At 39.9% G+C, this 8,495-nt stretch overlaps 1 pseudogene; it reads right to left on the bottom strand.

Annotated features, from left to right (window-relative positions):
- Nucleotides 1-1,233: 1,233 nt before the first annotated feature.
- LOC147001870 (T-cell receptor alpha chain V region 2B4 pseudogene) lies at nucleotides 1,234-1,826 on the bottom strand (annotated as a pseudogene).
- Nucleotides 1,827-8,495: the final 6,669 nt, after the last annotated feature.

Raw genomic sequence — 8,495 nt, 5'->3', positions numbered from 1 at the left:
TAATCACCCATTAGATGTTGATGAGGCTCCTCTACCTACCTCAGACTTGTGCTTTCTTTGATGCTGACCTTGACTGCTTAACAGCTGCTAGTCACTGGCTGGCATTGACACTTCTGCATTTCAGCTGTCTCTGGTGCTATCAAACATATTAAGCTTTATATTCTTTAGGTTAACAAGAAAAGGCTGAATGGGACATAGAGATGACTGTAAGAATGCAGAAAGAAAGCTGAATTGGATCTGCACTAAATTCAAGAAGGTGTAAACTGACGAAAACTAAAATGTACATAAAAACTTTGGCTTTAAACAGTACAAAGGATGTTAGCATGGGCTGAACAGGAGCCTGGCCAGTGTTTATAACTGGAGCCCTGAGAAAATTCACTGTGGTATAGCCAGATCTGAGACTCCATCTATGAATTTGTTCTTGAACTAACACTGATAATCTGATCATCCAAAAGAAGAGTCAAAATGTGCCTCCCAGCTGCAAGAAAGGAATGTGACTGAGTTCAAACAAATGCCAATGATCAGAATAGAGTTGCCCTTAGCCATGGTCAGAAAAGCTTTCTTTTCAGTGAATTGATGCAGAAGTTCTGAGAATAAGTGTTGAGTCTCAAACCTAAGTGGGATATCTATATCAGCTCCCCCAAGGCTAGGAATACATCACAAAACAGAACTGGAAAACTGTAAAAATTCAGAGATAAGAAGAATGTTCAGAGTAATGAAAATTGGAGACTGTGGGTACTCAGCCACCAGTGCAACATCTCTACCAACTCCTCATCCCAACAAAGCTTAGGGAACATCTTGGAAGAGAAGTGGAAAAAAACATACGACTGAGAAGATGAGAGCTTTAAAATTCTTTCCTCTGGACATGGCATGGCTGTTGCACAACATAAACTCACAGGACCTGCATTAGATATGTACAAAATCAAGACACATAAAACCTCGAGTATGAAGGGTAAAGGGGCTCATGAGGCCCCTTCCTTGCTGAGGAGCAATTAGCAATTGGTGACTGTTGGGGCAAAGAGAGTCATCATTCTTTAAGAAAGTAGACCCTTGTAGGTTGCCCATGCATCAGTGAATGATCCGCACCCATAAGCATTGGGCACCACTCATTAGATTCATTAGATTATAAGAAATAAAAAGAGGGAGGAAGAAGAAGAGTCATGAAACTTAAAGCTTTATGTGTTCAGAATGAGGTATTGCCATAAGACAAAGACTTTCCAAATCAAGTGTGCTCTAGCTCAGGCCTTGTAGGGACCCAAGGTTTAGGTGTAGGCTGCAGGTGCCTGGGGAGCACTGTGTGCTCATTGCACAGAGGTAGAGAGCAGAGTCACTGGGTTGTGGCTCTCTGATGTGTAGGGAAACATGCAGGCTAGCTCTATTGAGGTGAGCTGTAAATCTGCCTTCTTCCTTTTCACCGTCAGAGAAGATGGACACCAGCACCTCAAGGCCTTTCCCAGAATGCTGTCTGTACCACCTGAAGTTGTTAGAAGTACGATCACTGAACGTGCAGTTGAGAGAGGCCATGGCTCCCTCTGAGACAGTGAGGGATTCTGGGCTCTGCTTCACCTTCTGCTGGCTGCTCACCCCTGTGCAGAAAAACAAAGGTCAGATGATCAAGAATGGATGCATTTGGATGCTAACACTCTAGAATAAAATTTCCATGGGCCTCCCACCCCTTAACTAGAGATTTAAAACATCTATGTTTCTACCACTATCCTAGAGTAGGCAGTGACCTCACTTATCACACCTTATATCCAAAAGAAATGTCCAAACTCACAATTAAACTGGAGCCACAGGAGTACTAGTGAAACACTCAAGGATTTCATCATTTGCTCTTCATCTCTCTCCACTGGGGATTCAGATCTTAAGCTCTTTTCAACACCCTTGCTTCATCAGCAATCCCCTCCCCTTCTCCCTTCCCCTCCCCTCCTCCCACTCCCCCACCACTCTCTTATTCAAAAACACTTGAGAGTTTTCCCCAGAATCTCTAAGAAGAGACTGCCATCTTGTGGTTATTGACAGTGACCAAAGAATTGCTAAAAAATAAACACCTTTCCAATGTGAGATGCTCAAACTAAAAATCTGACATCTTAGTGAAAAATTAGTTCAAGACACGTTTGCTCCGAGTCAATGTGGGACAAAGTAAATGTTTTCACGTATTTTGAGTTAAATTTAAAATAGTTCCTGTTACCTCAAGCAGTGACTTGCCTGTGTTCAGTGACTGGTACTTTCTCTGTTACCGGCTCTAAGTGAGATCTTATAGATCAGGACCATTTTGCCCTGCACAGCTTCTCTCTGTGCCAGACAACACACCTGTATAAAACATTTCCTTTGACTTTTGAAAGACTGTCCTCTAATTAAAGGAATTCTGGGAAAACCTGGTGGGTAAAAATCTCAATAAATATGGTTCCATCTTAAAATCTAAGGAACACTTTTTTTTTTTTTTGAGACAGGTTTGAATTGGGCTCATATATTTGACGCTTGATCACTAACTGGTGGAACTGTTTGGGAAGAATTAATAGGCATGGCTTTCTTGGAGGAGGTATGTTATTGGGGATAAGCTTAGAGGTTTCAAAACTCCAAGCCATTCACAGTTAGCTCTTGCTCCTTGTCTCCCACTTATGAATCAGGTTGAAAGCTCTCAGCTACTGCTCTAGCACTATGCCTGCCTGCCTGCCTGCCTGCCTGCCTGCCTGCCTGCCTGCCTGCCTGCCTGCCTGCTAACACGGTACCTGCCATGATGATTATGGGCTTACCCTCTAAACTGTAAGCCTCCATTAAACTTGTTCTTCTATAAGTTGCTTTGGTCATGTGTCTCATCACAGTGGGAGAAAGTGAGACAGGATGTGGTGGTGTAAATGATAATGCCCCCATAAGCTCACAGGGAGTGGCACTATTAGGAGGTGTGGTCTTTTGGAGAAGGGGTGAGCTTGGAAGTTTCACGTGCTCAAGCCAAGACCAGGAACTCTTTCTTTCTCTGCTGCTTGTAGAGTTGGATGCAGAACTCCCAGCTCCTTCTCCAGCACCATGTCTGCCTGCATATTGTCATGCTTATAGACATGCTGACACCTCTGAACTGTAATCTAGCCACAATGAAATGCTTTCCTTTATAAGAGTTGCCATGGTCATGGTGTCTCTTTACAGCAGTAGTTCTTTCTTTGTAGTTCTGGATGGCCTGAAAGTCACTGTACAGAACAAGCTGTACTAGGAATTCTTTTCTATTTTTATAATAATTTCTGATAGTATTTTTATAATAATTATCTATGTTTTCTATAAAAAATATTTTAAATTTAATTTTAATTGTTTTTAAGTTAAAATATAATTTTAGCAAATAAAGAGTCCAGAGTCCGTTAGAATACATCACTATATTTTACAGTAATGACATACTTGTGTCCAACTAGAAAGCCAGAGCTATCTGATGTGTGTAGTAGAAGCCAAGGAGCCAAATCCTTTTCTTCAAAACACTTTGTTCTTTAAAAACACAACAGATTTCTCAAAAAATGTGAAGGCCCAAAGAGGCATGGCAATGGCATATAAAAGCATCCATCATGCCTCAGAAAATGTCTAAAAATTCGAAAGAAAACCTTAAAGACCAGAGGCACAGTGTTTATAATAAGCACACCTATTAGTAACATGATTTTTATCAAATGACAAGATAAAATAGATAATAAAGTGAATGTAGTAGAAATGCAAGAAACACATCATGCTGACAAACTACAAATTAATCTGGCTGAAATCAGGGTTGTCCTGGAAAAGTTAAATGTGATGGTAAGGGGGTGTGAAGTCCTACAGGTTCATACAGGACAGTATTACCTTTGACCTTGAGCCAGAAGAAGAAGAAGAAGCAGAAGAAGAAGAAGAAGAAGAAGAAGAAGAAGAAGAAGAAGAAGAAGAAGAAGAAGAAGAAGCAGCAGCAGCAGCAGCAGAAGAAGAAGAAGAAGAAGAAGAAGAAGAAGAAGAAGAAGAAGAAGAAGAAGAAGAAGAAGAAGAAGAAGAAGAAGAAGAAGAAGAGACAGTTCACTGTTTCACATTCACTATTACACCTTTATTTTCGACAAAAGTAAATGGCTATTTATTCCACAGTAAAAGCGGCTAATAAATTTATGTAAACTTCAAATATAAAAATTTTATTAAAATAATGTCAGAACCCTTATTACATGGAAAACTACACATGTATTTATCTGATATGTTGTTAGGAACTCATCTAGTACTTGTCTATTGTATATTAGGCACTTATCTTTTAAGCTAACTAAAAGGGAACATGCTACAAAAGATATTAATTTTGCATTTACCTATAAAGCAATTTTATTATGTTCATTAATTTTGTACAGCTCCAAGCTATTGCATATTGCTTTTTTCAGCTTACAGTGCTCTCCTTCAATTTCTTTTTTATAAATCTCAAAAATATAATTTATTAATTCATTCACATGATGAAAAAATTTCATTCACATAATGAAAAATTCACATAATGTATTTTAATCCTATTCACACCATATCTTCATTGTTGGCCACTCTCTGGTGAACTTGCTAGACTCTCTATTTACTTCAGCAATGTCATTCCATAGATGCTCAGGAAGGGTTTCATGGCCACCATCCTCTGGATTCATACTGCTTTTTGGACATGTGCCTTTTTATCTTCCAGCAAGTTTGGAAAGATTTATAGTCAAGATTTCTTCAATTATTCCCTTTCCCTTGCTCTTTCTCCTAGAATATTTATATTGATGTCTTTATATGAGAAAATGTTCTGTAAAATCTTAAGTTCTGTTCTCTCTCTCTCTCTCTCTCTCTCTCTCTCTCTCTCTCTCTCTCTCTCTCTCTCTCTCTCTCTGTGGGTAGGTGGCTGGCTGTATGTGTGTTTCCTCCTTTTCAGAACTGGGTCACGTCATTTGACTTTCATTTTTAAGAACTTTTTATCTTGTGTGATAAAAAGTATGTTGATAAATCCTTCTCTTGAATTTTTAAAGTAATTTCCTCCACAAAGTGTCTCCTCTGCCTTGGTAGGGTCCTGGGTTATATAAAATACAGGAAACCCCTTTGGGTCATTCCTTCAGGGGGGCACCTGACAAGCCAAGAAAATCAAGCATTATTCTTTAATAACAAGGTCCACTTTATATCTACCAACAATAAAACAGTACATAGTCCACTATACAGTTTAAGGCTGTCTGAGCCAGGAGGATGAAGGCGGTAATATGGGGAGAAAGAAAGATAAAGAAAGTTAAAGGCTATATGAAGAGTAATATAGAAACCTTATACAGTAGAAGCTTGTATATGCATGAGTTTGTGTATGTGTATATGTATATATATATATGTATATTTATGTGTATTTATGCATATATATATATATATATGCATATGTGATCTAAATGAAATTGTCAAATAATTGGGAAGACAGAGTCCTAACTACAAATCTCTTGTCACCAAATGAAGCTTCCAGTAGTGATTGGCTTATAACTAGTTGAGTTGTTGGCCAAAGGGGTCCCACGGGAATCCCCAAACAATCCAGAATGTAGTAAAGACTATACATTGCTCTCCACTAACTTATGGCAGGCCCCACTGCTGAAGACAACACTACACAACTCATTTGGCATGGATAACTTGAGCTTGTACCTACATAGAGACTTCCCCCCCTAAGTTCATTTTTGGTAAAAAAAAAAAAAAAAAAGAGGTATTCTGCACACTACCAAAGGAGAAACATAAACAGGAACTCAGCTACAAACCCTTTGATTTACAACACTGCCCAGCTTGCAAGATGTGCTAAGGCAATGGCGGCAAAACTTGTCAGAGAAACCAAACAGATAGAGGTTTGATTTAAGGCTCACTCCATGACTTAAGGCTCACACCCATACTTGGCACTGCTTGGGTGAACAAGAACCTGACACTAGATAGTCCAGGGACCCAGGATAAAACCAAGTACCATTGTTTATTAATGTAGCAATAAAATGATTCCTAAAGACATTCTGCTGTATTCATAGATCAGCGCCTTACCCAGCCATCACCAAAGAAGACTCCTTCTGCAGCAGATGGAATAAATACAGAGACTCCCAGAGAGTGAGAGACCTCAAAACACTTAGCCATAAATGTCTCCATTAAAATACCTTCATCCCTCCATCCCTCCATTCAAGGCTTAAGGGATACTGATGAAGAGGAGGCAAAAAGACTCTAAGAGCCAGAAGGGATGGAGGACACTAAGAAAACAAGGCCCTCTAAATGAACATGATCAAATCACATGAGAACTACAGAGACTGAGGCAGCTTGCACAGGGCCTGCCCAGGCCTGCATCAGGTCTTTTGGGCATATATTATGGCTTTCAGTTTGAATTTTTATGGGATTCCTGAGTGTTGGAACAAGAGGGTCACTGTTTCTTGTGCATTCTCTTGGGAACTTTCCTTTGGATTGTCTTGTCCAACTTGAACATTTTGGCTATGTCATGCTGTATCACTGTCCTTCAGAGCCCTGGTTAGTTTCTAATGAGAGACAGAAAGGGATTGGATTCAGATGAGAGTGGAGGTGGGAGGAACTGGAAAGAGTAGAGGTCATGGAAACTGGAGTCAAGATACATTATGTGAGAAAAAAATCTATTTCCAATAAAAGGGAAAAGAACCATGGAACAGAAGCAAGGGAGCATAGCAGGGTGCTTTCTACTCACTTTTGCCTTCAGTTCTCGTGCAGTACAAATTCCATGGGCCTTTGTGCTACTATAGACTGGTCAGCTGTCCTCCTAATAGTATCTCCTTAACATGGGCCTCTGACTGAAGGCATCAGCCATTTCATGGGACTTTGTGTTACTCTGTGCTCATCCACAGCTCCAGTTTATCATCCTTTGCATGGCAGGATGAATGTTGTGAAGCCCTACAGATTCACCAGCCTTCACTCCTCAGCTCAAAGGTTCCTTAGTGTTTCTAACCCTTCCTTCTCCCTCTGGAGACTTCTTGTGTTTATTTGTGGTTTGGAGAGTATTTTAATTTTTTTCAGGTAATCTATTCTGATCATGCTTTACCCTTCTGCAACTGCTCCTAGATTCTATCCATCGTCCTTCCACACAAGTCTCTCTCTCTCTCTCTCTCTCTCTCTCTCTCTCTCTCTCTCAGCAAAAGCAAGCCCATAACAACAAAAATTAAAACAAACAAACAAAAGCAAATGAAACAAAAATCACCAGAACAAAAAGCCCCTTATACACACATGTTTAAAACAACAACAACAACAACAAATAAATGACAGAAACATGGAGTTCATTTTATGTTGGCCAACTACTTCTGGGAATGGGGCAATGGCATGTGCTTGGTATGTTCAGTGATAGCTCCACTGAGAAAAACAAAAGGTTTGTTTTTCTTTACAGCAGGTATCCATTTCAAATATCTTCTTGGTCAGTTAGGGGTGGGACCCAATATCTTCTTCCCTCTCTCAGTTCTGGGACCCTGTCTGGTTTGAACTCACAGTCTGTGTGTTCACATATGCATCTGTCCTGTTTTGTGTGAATGACACTATTTGCTTGGAGTCGTCCACCACTTCTGACTCTTACAATCTTTTTACCACCTCATCCACATTGACTCTTGAGTGTTAGGAGAGGGGAATGATGAAAATATCCTGCTTAGGATTCAGTGACTTCAGAGACTCCAGAGTCTCTCACTCTCTGCACATTGTGGATGTTGTTGATGCCTGGGCTGCTGCCCATTTACTGCAAGAAGCTTCTCTGATGTAGGTTGAACAATGCAATGATTTATGGGAATAGAAACCTGTCATTCGTGTCATTTTATTGCTATATTTCTTTGGATATAATAGCAATATTAGATTTTCCTTTAGGACAATGATATATCTAGTCCCAGGCTCTTGGCCTCTTTCATAGTGCCAGATATAAATTGGACCTTAAATTCGATTTTTAAAAGTGTTTTCTTTCTCCATAACACATGTGCCACTATTGCTCCAGTGTACCTTGCAGTGCACCTTGTTATAGATTATAGAATTTGTAGCTGGTGGCATTGATGGTTATCTTTCTTTTCTAGAAGCATGCAAAGTACTTTCCTCTACCATGAATACTCATAGGTAGGGGTGAAACTTACAGTTGGGCACCAGCTCAACCTCTCTGTATTCAATAGGCAGAAGCAGTAAGCAATGGAGCCCTATGATTAGGTTGCAGAGTGAAATCAATAACCTTGGAAATAAGCTATAGTGTCTGCCGCTAGGAGCACAAACTGGTATAGCCACTATGGAAATCAGTGTGGAGGTTCCTCAAAAAGCTAAAAATCAACCCAACACACCACTCTTGGACTTATACCCCAAAGTATTCCACATCTTAGTAAAGAGATACCTGCTCATCCATGCTCACTGCTGTTCTACTAATGCTAGCCAAAATTTGTGAACAGTCTAGATGTTCATCAACTGATGAATGGATACTAAAAACCCTGGACACTCACACCGTGCAATATTATTCAGCTGTAAGCAAAGTGAAACTTACAGGCAAGTAGACTGAAAAAAAAAGCCATTCTGACTAGCTAAAG

This window comes from Mus caroli, unplaced genomic scaffold (genome assembly GCF_978045245.1).
Source record: "Mus caroli unplaced genomic scaffold, Mus_caroli_1 scaffold_12, whole genome shotgun sequence".
NCBI lineage: Eukaryota > Metazoa > Chordata > Mammalia > Rodentia > Muridae > Mus > Mus caroli.
This window is presented reverse-complemented; position numbering and strand designations above follow the sequence as displayed.